We start from the raw sequence: 15,703 nt of genomic DNA, 5'->3' as shown, positions 1-15,703 counted from the left end.
GTTTATCCAGCTGCGTCGTCGCTACTCGCTAAAAAGCATTTTGTACGCGCGAGGAGATAAAGACCGTAGAGTAGACGAAATACCGCGAGGACTGTTCCCGGTGTTTTTTATTTTTTATCCGTTTAAACAACAATAATAATAATAACAATAAATAATAACAATAATAACAAAGCAACAATAAAACAACAAACAAAATTTTAAAGGAAGAATATAAAAAATTTATCGGAATTAAATTTATTCTGTGAGAAAAAATCGTGAGTGGGAAAAAATAGATGTGATTAGATAATTGTAAATTTTTTATTTATTAATTTATACTTGTTTTAATTGTAATTAATGAGGTCGATGCATGTACTCGTTGTGTTTACGTGCATTAAACGAGCTTTGGCTGCTAATTGTCGCATTTATTGTCGCCATTTATTTATTATTTATATTTCGATAATAATGTGGGTCATTCTCTTCATTGATTTTTTTTCCTCATTGTTTTCATTGTAATTGTTCTCATTGTCATTTTAATTGTTATTATAATTATTATCGTTGTTATTGTTGTTGTTATTGTTGTTAGAATGTAATAAAAGTTGAATAAAAAATAAATAAAATTCCAAGGTCCTTTAACGCAATAGAAACCCAGCTGGTATTGCACTAGCAGAGCTCTAGTTCGCAGCGTACACGCATCGGGCGATCGATTGAGCACTCAGACGTTTGTCGAGTTCCTTATTTTATAGCTTCTTAATGGGGTGATTAACTCTCGATTAATTGACATTGATTGACGGGCTTAATATACGGGATTTTTGCTGGGAAAGGGAGAAAATAAAGTTGAGATTATTGTTATTATTATTATTATTATTGTTATTGTTATTATATTAATTGTGAATTGGAGGGAAGAAATATTTTGGAGGGAAGAAATAGATATAAGTTTTGTAATAGATAATGGTTATGGTAATGGTTATGATGATAATGTGGGAAGTTTTAAGGGGTGAAAGATGAAAGATGAAAGATTGAAGATGATTACCTTTTTTTTTTAACTTGTAATTTTTTTTTACTATTTTAAAATAATGACACTGTGGTTAATAGACATCTAAAGATTTTTTTAAATTATTAGGAAAAATAAGAAAAAATTTTATCAACAATTTCAAAGAGAAAGGGAAAAAAATGAAAATTTTTGAGAAGTATATTTTTTATATTTATTTCTAAGGTCGAAGGTCATGATATAATTTTGAAAAATAATTTTACTTAGTTTTTTTAATAAAAAATGAAAAAAAAAATTATAGTCACCTTAAAATTTATTATTATTGTTATTATTATTACTAGCAACCTGGCAGTCACTACGTGACTACCGTGACTTGTGAAGCATAAATAAATAAAATTTTGCGTTATTAAATAATGACATGTTAAATTGGACTGTATTTTCTTAAATGTTGATGTTTTTAAAGTTATAAGCTCATCCTGATGTTACATTCATTAAGAGCTTTCATTTGAGTACCCACGTGCATTTTTGATATATTTTTCATATATACATATATAATATATATAAATAGATAAAATATATGAAAAATTGATGTGGGTACTCAAATGAAAGGTCTCGATGAGTGTAACTCCAAGATGAGCTTATATCTTTAAAAATGTCAATATTAAGAAATGACCTTGTATCTCGTGAACTATTGACATTTTTCAAGATATAAACTCATCCCGATGTTACACTTTTAAAATGCTTTCATTTGAGTACCCACATGCATTTTTATATATTTTTGATATATATATATATATATATATATATATATATATATATATATATATATATATATATATATATATATATATATATATATGAAAAATCGATGTGGGTACTTAAACGAAAGGTCTTGATGAGTGTAACATCGGAATGAGCTTATATCTTTAAAAATGTCAATATTAAGAAATGACCTTGTATCTCGTGAACTATTGACATTTTTAAAGATATAAGCTCATCCCGATGTTACACTCATTAAGAGCTTTCATTTGAGTACCCAGATGCATTTTGATATATTTTTAATATATACATATATATAATATATATGAAAAAAATTTATGTGGGTACTCAAATGAAAGGTCTTGATGAGTGTAACCCCAGGATGAGCTTATATCTTTAAAAATGTCAATATTAGGGAATGACCTTGTAATTCGTAAACTATTGCCATTTTTAAAGATATAAGCTCATTCCGATATTACACTTATTAAGAGCTTTCATTTGAGTACCCACATGCATTTTTATATATTTTTCATATATACATATATGTAATATACATAAATATATGACAAATTGATGTGGGTACTCAAATGAAAGATCATGATGAGCATTATCTCAGGATGAGCTTATATTTTCGAAAATATCAATATTATGAAATGACCTTGTATCGTGTGAACGGGGAATGAAGTTATATCTTTAAAAATGTCAATAGTATACAAGATACAAGGTCATTTCTTAATTATGTATCTAGAAATGGAGCATCTTCGAATACAGCCTATAAATACATACCATCATAAATTAACTATCGTTGAGAATTTAAATTTCATTAAAAAAGTCAATTATATGATTATCCTGGAGACAAAATTTTTTTTATTCTCTTAATAACATAGATTTTTTAATATTGAAAAAAAAAATTACAAAATAGCTATAACAATAATATTATTAATAATAAATAGTAGAGTAAATTTTATAGTAATACGTAGTGAGTAGTCATAGTATGTAGTAGAGATGAGTGTAAAATAGCTCTTACTCTTTCTGGCTTACTAAACTAAATGCCACAATGAAATTAAGCCATCTGGCAACACGGTAGGGGCGTGCGCGAAACCGGGTTTCCACCGGGGGCGCAACTAGTTGATTTATCGGTGCTTTTCCCGGTGTAGAGTGTGGAGGACTGAAAGCTGCACAGATAGCTGAGCGAATAGGACAGAGATGGAGATAGCGGACGGGGGGAGATGATATTGAATTTGATTATGTTAACGTTATAGTTTAGTTTAGTTAAAGTTTAATTCATACCGTCGGACCTCCCAGTTTGTTATTATTGCACGCTGGTTTTTATCGTCACTTCTCACCCTTTCACTTAGGTGCACTATATGGGGCGGTTCTGGTCTGCCGGTTATTGTTGTTATTTATGTGCGTGTTGGCGAGTTAAGATTTATCACAATAAGTGATTAAGGATAATTGGGTCTAATTGTTATTGTTTTAGGGTAAGCGTGATGGAATTTAGGAAAAGAAAAGATGGAACTATAAGTAAATAAAATTTTGCTCGATTAAATAATGACTTTTGTTAAATTGAACTGTAATTTTTTAACTATTGATGTTTTTAAAGATATAAGCTCATTCTGATGTTACACTCATCAAGAGCTTTCATTAGAGTACCCACATGCATTTTTGATATATTTTTCATATATACATATATATAATATATATATAAATATATAAAATATATGAAAAATTGATGTGGGTACTCAAATGAAAGGTCTCGATGAGTGTAATATCGGGATGAGCTTATATCTTTAAAAATGTCAATAGTTCACAAGATACAATGTCATTCCTTAACTATTGACATTTTTAAAGATATAAAGTGATCCTGATGTTACACACGTCAAGAGCTTTCGTTTGAATATCCACATACATTTTGATATATTTTTCATATAAATATATATATATATATATATATAATATATATATAAATATATAAAATATATGAAAAATTGATGTGGGTACTCAAATGAAAGGTCTTGATGAGTGTAACTTCAAGATGAGCTTATATCGTTAAGAATATCATCGGTGGACAAAATACGTCATTGCTTTATTAATTACATTTTTTAAGATATAAGTTCATCCCGATGTTACACTTATTAAGAGCTTTCATTTGAGTATCCACATGCATTTTTGATATATTTTTCATATATACCTATATATACTATATATAAATATACAAAACATATGAAAAATTGATGTGGGTACTCAAATGAAAGGTCTCGATGAGTGTAATGTCAGGGTTAGCTTATATCTTTAAAAATGTCAATAGTTCACGAGATGCAAGGTCATTTCTTGATTCTGTATCGACAAAATTTTGCTTATTTTCATAATAATATAGATTATTTTTCATAAAAATATTAAGCAGTAACTTTCATTAAACATTTTTACAACTGTAAAAAATAATAAAAATAATTGGTACTTTAAAATATTTAAATATTGATAAATAAACAGAAGTTTATTTTTAAAATCACTAATTCGATCTAAATTTTCATTTAATTAAATCCATTTTGTGTAAAAATTTTCCTCAAAATAATTTATTATCTACTACCACACTAATAAAAATAATTTCCATCGATTTTTTCAAGCAAACTCAATAAAAAAATTATTTTTCTCACTGGCCTTGAGCTTAAAGAATATTTAAAATATTTTTCTATCGATAAGTAACACGCGCGTATTTATCCGAACGATCCGCGCACTTTAGAGGGATAAAGCGATGTAGACTCTATAGATATATATGTATATGTATAAATGTATATATAGAGGGTGGAGGGCGAAGATAGAGGATGGTTTGTGCTATGTGATGACGAGCCACGCGTATCGTACGATCATAAGCCGCGTATTCGCTTTATACATATCTTTATATCTATATATCTGTCTATATGTTATAACTCACCCTTCTATTACTCCGGTGATATATAGATAGATAGACAGATATATATATTGGTCGTTCAGTGTCTTTTTCCCCTCGGCCTGGACTCGAACCGATCATCGGCGGATATTAAACTTTTGGGACAAAGCCACTGGCCCTACTCTCTCAGTACACTAGTTTTAACGTTTTATTCATTTGTAATGGACATTCGTGGCGACACGTGACTTGTCGGCATTAATTTTACACTAGACTGATGAGTAATGTACTGATTATTTTTATTTTAAAAACATTCCGAGTAGAGCAAGTGTCTAAAAAAATAAAAATGACAAATTTTAGATTTAAAATTATGTTTAAGTAGATTTTTATTCTTATTTATTTATAATAAAAGTATTTTTTACTTAAATAAAAAGAAATTTTGATTTAAAAAAAAAAATTTGTTAAATTAATGCAGTCAATTTATTATCTATTTATTTGCTTTTACATAAGCCCAACAGCCCAAAGGGCTAATAACAGGGCTACTTAATTTTACAATGATATAAATTTTGACAGAGTGAAAATTTGAATAATAGTGTGACTTTGAATAAAGTAAAGTTTCTATATCTAATCAATTATTATAATTAACAGAGATTAAATATTTATGATGATAAATATTTAGGCTGCATTAGAAAATGCTCGATCTCTAGATACATAATTAAGAAATGACCTTGTATCTTGTAAAATATTAACATTTTTAGAGATATAAGCTCATCCTGGAGTTACGCTCATCGAGACCTTTCATTTGAGTACCCACATCAATTTTTCATATATTTATATATATATTATGTATATAAATATATAAAAAATATATCAAAATGCTTGTGGGTACTCAAATGAAAGCTTCTGATGAGAGAAACACCGGGGTGAGCTTATATCTTTAAAAATGTCAATAATTAAGAAATGACCCTGTATCTCGCGAACTATTGACATTTTTGAAGATATAAGCTCATTCCGATGTTACGCTCATCAAGACCTTTCATTTGAGTACCTACATCAATTTTTCATATGTTTTAGATATATATATATTTTACGAATACTATATATATAAAATATATAAAAATTGCCATGTGGGTACTTAAATGAAAGGTCTCGATGAATGTAACATCAAGATGAGCTTATATCTTTAAAAATGTCAATAATTAAGAACTGACATTGCTATATTGTCAACTAATGATATTTTTAAAGATATAAACTCACCCTGATATTACACTCATCGAGACCTTTTATTCAAGTACCCACATCATTTCTTCATATATTTATATATATTATATATATATATATATATATATATATATATATATATATATATATATATATATATATATATATATATGTCGGAGAATAAAGTACAGCGAAGTATTTTCTGTCAAAGTGATGAGAATATTCTTTAGGATATTTCTATTTTTAGTAATTTTAAGAAATGTACTATTACTTTAATATTTTGCAAAATAAGTTTTAACGAAATTGTTTTATTGCGGTAGGCTTAGGCCTAGGTAGGCACATGGTGGTCAACGTAGTCGGGATCTCAGGACGATAGAGGTATCATAAAATTAATATGGAAAAGAGAAATATGCAGCAGGCAGACTATTTGAGAATAGTTGGGGAAAAGACAGTCTTGATTTGGAATTGAGATTGAACGGACGTCCTGGTGATCGCGAATTCGTTATTTCCTAAGTCTCGGTCTATTGCAAGATATTTATAATTTTGTTAGCATTCTAAGTTAAATTAATCTTGTACGAGTTTACCTACTCATTCTTGATAATTGATCTTATTGTAATTGGGAATATTAATTAATTGTAATAATAAAAATGGGTAAATCACAAAATGCTGAACCTCTAACAAAAGATCCTGCCTCTCCGACATATATATATATATATATATATATATATATATATATATATATATGTATATATGAAAAATATATCAAAATGCATGTGGGTACTCAAATGAAAGCTTTTGATGAGTATAACACCGGGATGAGCTTATATCTCTAAAAATGTCAATAATTAAGAAATGACCTTGTATCTTGAGAACGATTGACATTTTTAAAGTTATAAGCTCACCCCGATATTACACTCATCAAGACCTTTTATTTGAGTACCCACATCAATTTTTCATATATTTGATATATATATATATATATATATATATATATATATATATATATATATATATATATATATATATATATATTATATATATAAATATATGAAAAATATATCAAAATGCATGTGGGTACTCAAATGAAAGCTCTTGATGAGTGTAACATCAGGATGAGCTTATATCTTTAAAAACATCAATAGTTAAAAAAGCACAGTGCAGTTTAACAAAAGTCATTATTTATTCAAGCAAAATTTCATTTATTTATAGTTCACAAGTCACGGCAGTCACATAGTGACTGCAAGGTTGTTAGTATAAATTAGGTGATTATGGGTCCTAGCTGATGAATTTTACAGAAAATCGATCGTTTGTCTCAATCAAAAATTTTTCTACACTACACAGAAAAAAAATTTAACTTGAATTAAGAAATTTATTTTAAACAATTTTTCTTTTGATTAAAATTATTATTTTTTTTCAGTATGAGAGAAAAATTTTTTTTTCTGAAATTTTCCATTTTTTAGTTGAAAAAAATTGAAATTTTTTTCAATAACTTTATTGTTGAAAAAATTCACAAATTTAGCTAAAATTATTTTTTCTCAAGATTAGAAAAAATTTTTAATGGTATTTTTTAAATAGTTATGACATGAGGACAAATGCCGTAGTAAGATTTATATTTATACTAAGCGTAAATAAAAAAAAGCAAGAATTTAATTTGAATTTACAAATAAAAGTAAGAGAAATATTTTCATTAGCCAGCTTTGATATAGAAATAGAATAAGAAGTAAAGTAAGTTTAAAGTTAATTATTGAAATAAAATATTTAAGATATTTAACCCGAGAAGTAAGAGTAAAAGTATACGGGGGTGAGTCGAATCACTTGCGAGGAATTTCCTCCGCTGGAATAGGAATGAGGTAACAAAGTGTCGCGCTTCCGGATGGGAATAAAGACTTAGGTGTCGGTGTCAGCCCAGTACACGCTGGGGAGATTCGACTTTGGCATAACATGGAAATAAAGAGAACCTCATTTCGAATTCACGAGCGTGATCTCGTCGAGGAACGCACGATCAGCTTTTTCCGCATTACCTTCTCTGCTTTGTCGATATATATATGTATATATGTAAAATTATTATTGTTATTATTAGTTTTATTGTTATTGTGTGTACCGATCGAGTTGAGAAAAATAAAAATGTATATAAATTCGATACCATTTCTATTCTTTTGTATTCGTACTTCTCGGGGTATTTTTATACGCACGAGTTATTTTAATGCTCGTCAATTATTTTTGGAAGAAATTTTATTTCAAGTACTTTATTATACTTACTTTTTTAATTTACATAATAAATTAGAAAATTTTATTTTTTATTGTTTTAAGGAAGATAAGTTATTTTGAAAAGCAATTTTATGATCAAATTTTATAAATAATAATAATTTATTATATCTTAAGTATAAAAATAACCGAAGTAAAATTCTAATTGAGTAATTTCATGAAGATTATTGATTTTTTAGACTGCATTGACGGTCAAAATCAATACATAATCGTTTTTTATCAATATTTTGATTACTGATAGTAATTTTGATCCCTCTAGATCACGTTCAAAATTATAAATATTTTTAAACGCCAAATAAAATTTTTAGTGTGCATTGACACTCAAAATCAATACATAATAATTTTATGTCAATGTTTTAATTATTGATAGTGATATTTATGATTAATATCATATGAAAAATTAAAATTAAAAGTATTTTTATGCGTTAAATAAAATATTTACACTGCATTGACATTCAAAATCAATATATAATATTGTTAAAACAATATTTTGATTACTAATAGTGATATTGACCATCTAGATCACGTTTAAATTTACACTACTAATATGTTTAAACATTAAATAAAATTTTTAATGTGCATTGACACTCAAAATCAATACATAATAATTTTATGTCAATGTTTTAATTATTGATAGTGATATTTATGGTTAATATCATGTGAAAAATTAAAATTAAAAGTATTTTTATGTGTTAAATAAAATATTTACACTGCATTGACACTCAAAATCAATATATAATATTTTGAATTCAATATTTTGATTACTTATAGTACCATTGATCATTAAATTATGTTATGATTGATATTCACAGTGTTTCAACACATAAAATATAATTTTTAGGGTGCATTGACACTGAAAATCGATAGATCATTATTTTATATCAATGTTTTGATTATTGACAGAGATATTTATCATTGATATCATGTTGAAATATAAATTAAGAGTTTCTCTTCATGCTAAATGATGTTTTTGTACTGCATTAACACATAAAATCAATGCATGATATTTTGTATTAATTTTTTAATTACTGATAATGATTTTCATCGTTAATATCATGTTATAAATTTGGATTAAGAAGATCTTTAATGGCTAATGACGTTTTTGTACTGCATTCACACTCAAAATCAATGCATGATATTTCACATTAATTTTTTAATTATTGCTTGCCGTAAGATGGACGGTGTGGCTTAATGTATATAGAATAAGCGAAAGGAAATTTAGTATAGACCGGATAGCTCAAATGGTAGAGTAGCCGACATGTCTTCGGAAGGTTCTGGGTTCGAATCCCAGTCCGAGCTATCTAATAATTTTTTCTCGCATATTCTATAAACTCACATTAAGATGATCCTCTCCACATTCCTTTCTCAATCCTTTCCTACCAATATCCTGTTACATGAATGTGGAACGCTTCACGTAATAATTACCGTAACTCCAATTCTTTCCTGCTTCACAGCATTATTTAAATATGTAATTAGCCATAATTCATAGCTAAATTTGTCATTAAAGACAAATTTGGGAACTGGGGAAATAAAGGATAAAGGGGGGAGGGGAGACCTTACTCAGTAGGAATTTTTCGGTAACCGAAAAAATAATTCAGACAGCCCAGACCGGGACTCGAACCCGGATCGTTTGGTTACGCGCCAAAGGCTCTACCAGTTAAGCTATCCAAAACATTGTCCGTAACTACCATTCAGTCACCTAATTAGGTGTAACTTTGGTAGTTACATAAGCATAAGAAAATTAAATTATACAAATATAGAAAAAGACTCTACCGGTCTTTACATGAAAGAAAATACTATTTCAAACAGTAATATTCGCTATGTGAATGTCTAAAATGTTAAAGTATAATAATTAAGAATTCAGACTTTGATATTTATCATTTGGTACCTAAAAAATGATCTTATATGTAAAAAGTATAAAATAAAGTTAGTAAATTTCTAATACAAGCAACGTCAATATTTACAAAGTAAAATGGTAAATTTTAAACGCAACGCTAAAAATCAAACTGTAATTATTGACTTGCTTGGACTGGTAAAATGTATATTTTAAAAGTATAATTTTTACTGTTTCAAATGTTAAATTCTCCCAGAGTGAGACCTCCTTCTCTTTCATCTGAGTTCCCCTTCTCCTCATAATATCGACTATATATATTGAAATGGCAATTTTTACTGTTTGAAACTGTAATTTTTTAAGATAAAAGAGTCGTTATTTACTATAGTGACACACGGAAAAAAGTAAACTGTAATAAATAACAGTCGATTTATAATAAGTAATGATCAACTGCTAAAAATTACCATTTTAAACAGTAAAATCGTGATTTTACTATTCACTTTATAATATCTACCATTTAAACGTTACAATTTACTCTTTACATGGAAGAAAATACTATTTCAAACAGTAATATTTGCTATGTGAATATCTCAAATGTTAGAGTATAATAATTAAGAATTCAGACTTCGATATTTATCATTTCGTACCTAAAAAATGATCTTATATGTAAAAAGTATAAAATAAAGTTAGTAAATTTCTAATACAAGCAACGTCAATATTTACAAAGTAAAATGGTAAATTTTAAACGCAACGCTAAAAATCAAACTGTAATTATTGACTTGCTTGGACTGGTAAAATGTATATTTTAAAAGTATAATTTTTACTGTTTCAAATGTTAAATTCTCCCAGAGTTAGACCCCCTTCTCTTTCATCTGAGTTCCCCTTCTCCTCATAATATCGACTATATATATTGAAATGGCAATTTTTACTGTTTGAAACTGTAATTTTTTAAGATAAAAGAGTCGTTATTTACTATAGTGACACACGGAAAAAAGTAAACTGTAATAAATAACAGTCGATTTATAATAAGTAATGATCAACTGCTAAAAATTACCATTTTAAACAGTAAAATCGTGATTTTACTATTCACTTTATAATATCTACCATTTAAACGTTACAATTTACTCTTTACATGGAAGAAAATACTATTTCAAACAGTAATATTCGCTATGTGAATGTCTAAAATGTTAAAGTATAATAATTAAGAATTCAGACTTTGATATTTATCATTTCGTACCTAAAAAATGATCTTATATGTAAAAAGTATAAAATAAAGTTAGTAAATTTCTAATACAAGCAACGTCAATATTTACAAAGTAAAATGGTAAATATGAAACGCAACGCTAAAAATCAAACTGTAATTATTGACTTGCTTGGACTGGTAAAATGTATATTTTAAAAGTATAATTTTTACTGTTTCAAATGTTCAATTCTCCCAGAGTGAGACCCCCTTCTCTTTCATCTGAGTTCCCCTTCTCCTCATAATATCGACTATATATTGAAATGGCAATTTTTACTGTTTGAAACTGTAATTTTTTAAGATGAAAGAGTCATTATTTACTATAGTGACAGCTACTAATCACTTATTTTAGATATTAAATTATAAATTGTGGCTTTTATAATTTCTACACGGGAAAAAATTTCTGGGAAAATTTACGATACAACTATTGTAAAGCTGGACTATACTTTTATTACTATTAATTGTCAAATATTTTAGAAGAAAAAATACTATTTATTCATGAAAAATTACGATATTACTATTGTAAAAAGTAAGAGATGAAAATTTCCAGTGCTGCCTCTGTATCTTTCCAACAGAACTATAGCAAATTTTACAATAGTTGAATTGGAATGTTTCTCAATTAGTGTGAGTGATGGCCGTGCACAGCGCTAGACTCCGAGTTTATGTAAATGTTAAAGGATATATGTCTTAGTTTACCTCAGATAGCGTAGAGGGAGAGTCTCTGGCTGCCAACACAGGGTTCTGGGTTCGATTCCTAGATAGCACGAAAATGTCGGTTTCTTTTTTCGATTACTGTACAGGTACCAATTAGTCCAACCTTCTATCTCTCTCCCTCCCTAATATTTCTTTTAAAAAAACCAACTGTGAATTTTTACAATAGTTAAATTGTAAAGTTCACAAACACATATTGTATAATTTGCTCTATAGTTCCGACTTTTTAAGACTCTTGCTAGTCTTATTTGTTGGATAAAATTTACAATAGTAGATCGTAAAAATTACTAAATGAGAAGTATAGTCCACCGTTACTATTTTATGTAGTAAAAATTACAATAGTAAAATAGTAAAAACTCCTTCAATTTTCTTTCCGTGTACATTAAGTTCTGTAATATTTATATTTTTGCCACCCCGATGTCCACTTTACTGTTTGAAACTATAAAAATTAACCGGAATCCGAGTGAATATTACAGTTTACTTTTTTCCGTGTAACTCAAAAAAATCTCAATCTCTTCCTAGTTGTTCTTTCAAACTCACCAAAGTACTATCAAAAAATTCAAGGATTAGTACAACATTTTACATCAGTGCCATTAAAACCCAGCCTCGTCCCCATTTAATTTAAATCTTTCCAACAATCTAAAAACTTCTCGCAATAAAATAAAACCCTCCACTCTCTCTCTTAAAAAAAAAAAAAATCCATACAACAACCCCGGCGTAATTTTTTTGCCAAAAAAGAATCCCTGCTATGCATTAACTTTCAAAAAAGAACAGCAACATTATCGACTCGTAAAAAAAGGCAGAAGAATCGAGATAAAAATAATTTAAGTCGGAATTAGAACAAGATTTAACAACAAAAATAGTAAATCGTAAAAAAGTAGTAAAGGGGGTAGCGTAAATGTTTGACGCGCAAGCTCAAAGCTCTCATCCTCAATACTGTGCTATATACCTTTACAACCTCATCCTCGTCCTCGCCGCCAAATACATACACCTACATCTACATAAGTATATTTAACATATATATACATATATAATAGAGAAAAGCTCTATGTACCTGTACATACCTTGAACCCCAGTCGTGGGTACTCCTCCCACACCTCCCAGTAGGTGGAGCTTTCCACGCAGAAGTATACAGTACCAAGAGTGGCCAATAGATATTACGTCGACGATATTTCACCCCTAACGTCAGTCCTTGAGTCGGTAACGCGCGCGACGCACCCGCGTGCGTTCCGCGGCTGCTAATTCCCTTTTTTGCGCCCCCCAATGATTTCGGTACGTTTTTCCGTTTTTGTGGACATTTTTTTATAATTTACTGTGCTAATTTTTTTTTTTTAATATAAATAATTTAATTAGATCTTCAATGTTCATTTTTAAACATTTTTTACGTTCTTTCGTTTTTGTGGACATTTTTTTTATAATTTACTGTGCTAATTTTTTTTTAATATAAATTTAAATCATTTAATTAGATCAATTTTTATTTTTAAACATTTTTTACAATTTTTAGTACACTACAAAAAAAAATAATTTTAATTGAGAAAAATAATCTTTAATTAAAAGTGGAAAAATTTAATTTTTTAATACCAGACAAGTCCTTCTAGTGCAAAACTGTAAAAATTAGATTAATTCTAAGATATATAGCAATTATTTATTGATTCATCTATTTATTTATTCATTTGAACGCCAATTGGCATTATACAATAATTAATATGTTTCTTAAATTATAAATTTTTTAATTCTGAAATTTTGGCTCGAAAATTAAACAAAAATAAAAATAATAAATTTATTTGGCGATGCCTAGAAAAAATTAAAAAATTAATAAATTAACAGTATTATTTATTAATAATATTATTATATTATTAATTAATATATTAATTATTATTATTAATAATATTATTATATTGCAAAATATGTTTCTTGAAATTAGAGCGGAATCATTACACTTTAAAGAGTACCTAAATTATTACACTAGAGTGAATTATTACAGTTTAATTTAAAATCTTTGACTTATTATTATTGTAAAAGGTTTAAACCTTTCAATTTCATTCTCACTTTAATATCTCACACTGTAATTTTTCGTATAAATCCTTTGCTAGATTTTTATTACTGAGCTTGAGAATTTCAGAATTACAGGTTCAGCTTTTACAATTCACAGAATATTTAATATTCTCGATAATTAATAGCTCACACTTTAAATTTTATTCTTATAATTAAGATTAAATTTATTTTGATAAAACTATTCATTGAAAGTTTCAGTTATTGACTATTAATTTATCAATAAATGTTGAAAAATAATAAGTAATTTCTAGTTAAAGTTTCATGCAACTAAAAATACATTAAAAGCTGTTAAATTTGGTATTTCTAATTTTTATTGAATTATTACAAGATATAGTTTTAATTATTACAGTGAAAAGTGTAATACTTACAGTTTTTTCTACGAGGGGTCTGTTTTTACTCTAAAAAACTTTAATTTTTTAATTTTTCTTTTTTACGTGCATACACAGAAAAAAAAAATATTCTTGAATCAAGTTTATAATTTTGAAGAACTTGATATTCTTGATTTGAGTAGAAAAATTCTTGATTTATGAATTTTTCGTCTTAATTCAAGACAATTACCCTCTTTAAAATTATATTCTTGGTTAAAGAATTTTTCTCTTGAATCGATAATTTTTTTTTCTGTGTAATAATGATAAATATTGATATTCTTCTTAAAAAAAATTAATATATTGAATTTTTTATTTATTTATTTATTATGCCAAGGCTATAATTACCGAATTGCAATTACAAAAAGTATACAAATATTATAGTGGTAGTTATACAAAACAGTTTATTTTATTAGTTTCCTATTATTTTAATTTATTTAATTTAACTAAATCGATTTAATATCCCCCACGGAAAAAATTTATAATTAGAGTATAAAAAAAATATATTTCATTTTATACACAAAATATATGTGAAATATATTTGAATTATATTCAAAATATATTATTAATATATTTATTATATATGATAAATATAAGTTATGGAATATAATCGAAATATATGAGAAATAAACTCACTGTATGTGAAAAATATAAGCTGCAAAATATATTCGAATTATAATTTTTTTATATAACAAATATACGAAAATTATATTTGAAATATGTACTAAAATTTTAAATGTCTGAAATTTTTGGATGTCCTAGAAACTGACCAGAACCAATGTTCATTTATATGAATAAGTTATCTACTGCACGACTCATGACGCATATATTTTAACTATAATTTCCGTATATTTTCATTATACTTTTCATATAAAAAAATTATAATTCGGATATATTTTGAATATATTTTACAGTTTGTATTTTTCATACACAGTAAGTATATTTCTCATATGTTCCGGTTATATTTCATAACTTATATTTATCATATAAAATAAATACATTAATAATATATTTTACTTTTTTTTTTTTTTTTTTTTTAATTTGTTTAAAGTCGCATAAACTACTAAGGTCATGAGCGACTACGGTAGGGAGTAAACTTTTGAGATTGGAACTCGTTTTATTTTTTGGGCTGAGCAGAATAATACACTTAAATATTGAAAATATTCATTGGTGTACGCCGGACTCGAACCCGGTCCAATGCTTTGGTAAGCAAGGGCCGGATCCGATAGGGCTACTGCGCGCCTTATTTTACTTTTATTTGAAATATATTTCTCATATACCAAAAACGGCCAAAAGTTCAGTAAACCGAATATAATTTGCTTACATTTGAAATATACTTGGAATATATGCAAGTATATTTTGAATATAATTCAAATATATTTCACATATATTTTGGGTATCAAAT

At 27.1% G+C, this 15,703-nt stretch overlaps 1 protein-coding gene across 4 annotated transcripts in view; it reads left to right on the top strand.

The window, feature by feature from the left end:
- The first annotated feature begins 222 nt into the window (after positions 1-222).
- The window catches only part of LOC123272164 (protein Skeletor, isoforms B/C), a 74,199-nt gene continuing 58,718 nt past the window's right edge, over positions 223-15,703 (top strand). For 2 of the 4 annotated variants that reach the window (XM_044738865.1, XM_044738862.1), the window contains exon 1: positions 13,043-13,150. The gene's annotated coding sequence lies outside the window, so the exon portion shown is untranslated. Of the gene's footprint in view, positions 289-13,042; positions 13,151-15,703 lie in introns of those variants that run through there. The other 2 variants (XM_044738863.1, XM_044738864.1) reach the window with 2 other exon arrangements.

This window comes from Cotesia glomerata, linkage group LG9 (genome assembly GCF_020080835.1).
Source record: "Cotesia glomerata isolate CgM1 linkage group LG9, MPM_Cglom_v2.3, whole genome shotgun sequence".
NCBI lineage: Eukaryota > Metazoa > Arthropoda > Insecta > Hymenoptera > Braconidae > Cotesia > Cotesia glomerata.
The sequence above is the reverse complement of the archived record's forward strand: the minus strand, read 5'-3'. Positions and strand labels throughout refer to the sequence as shown.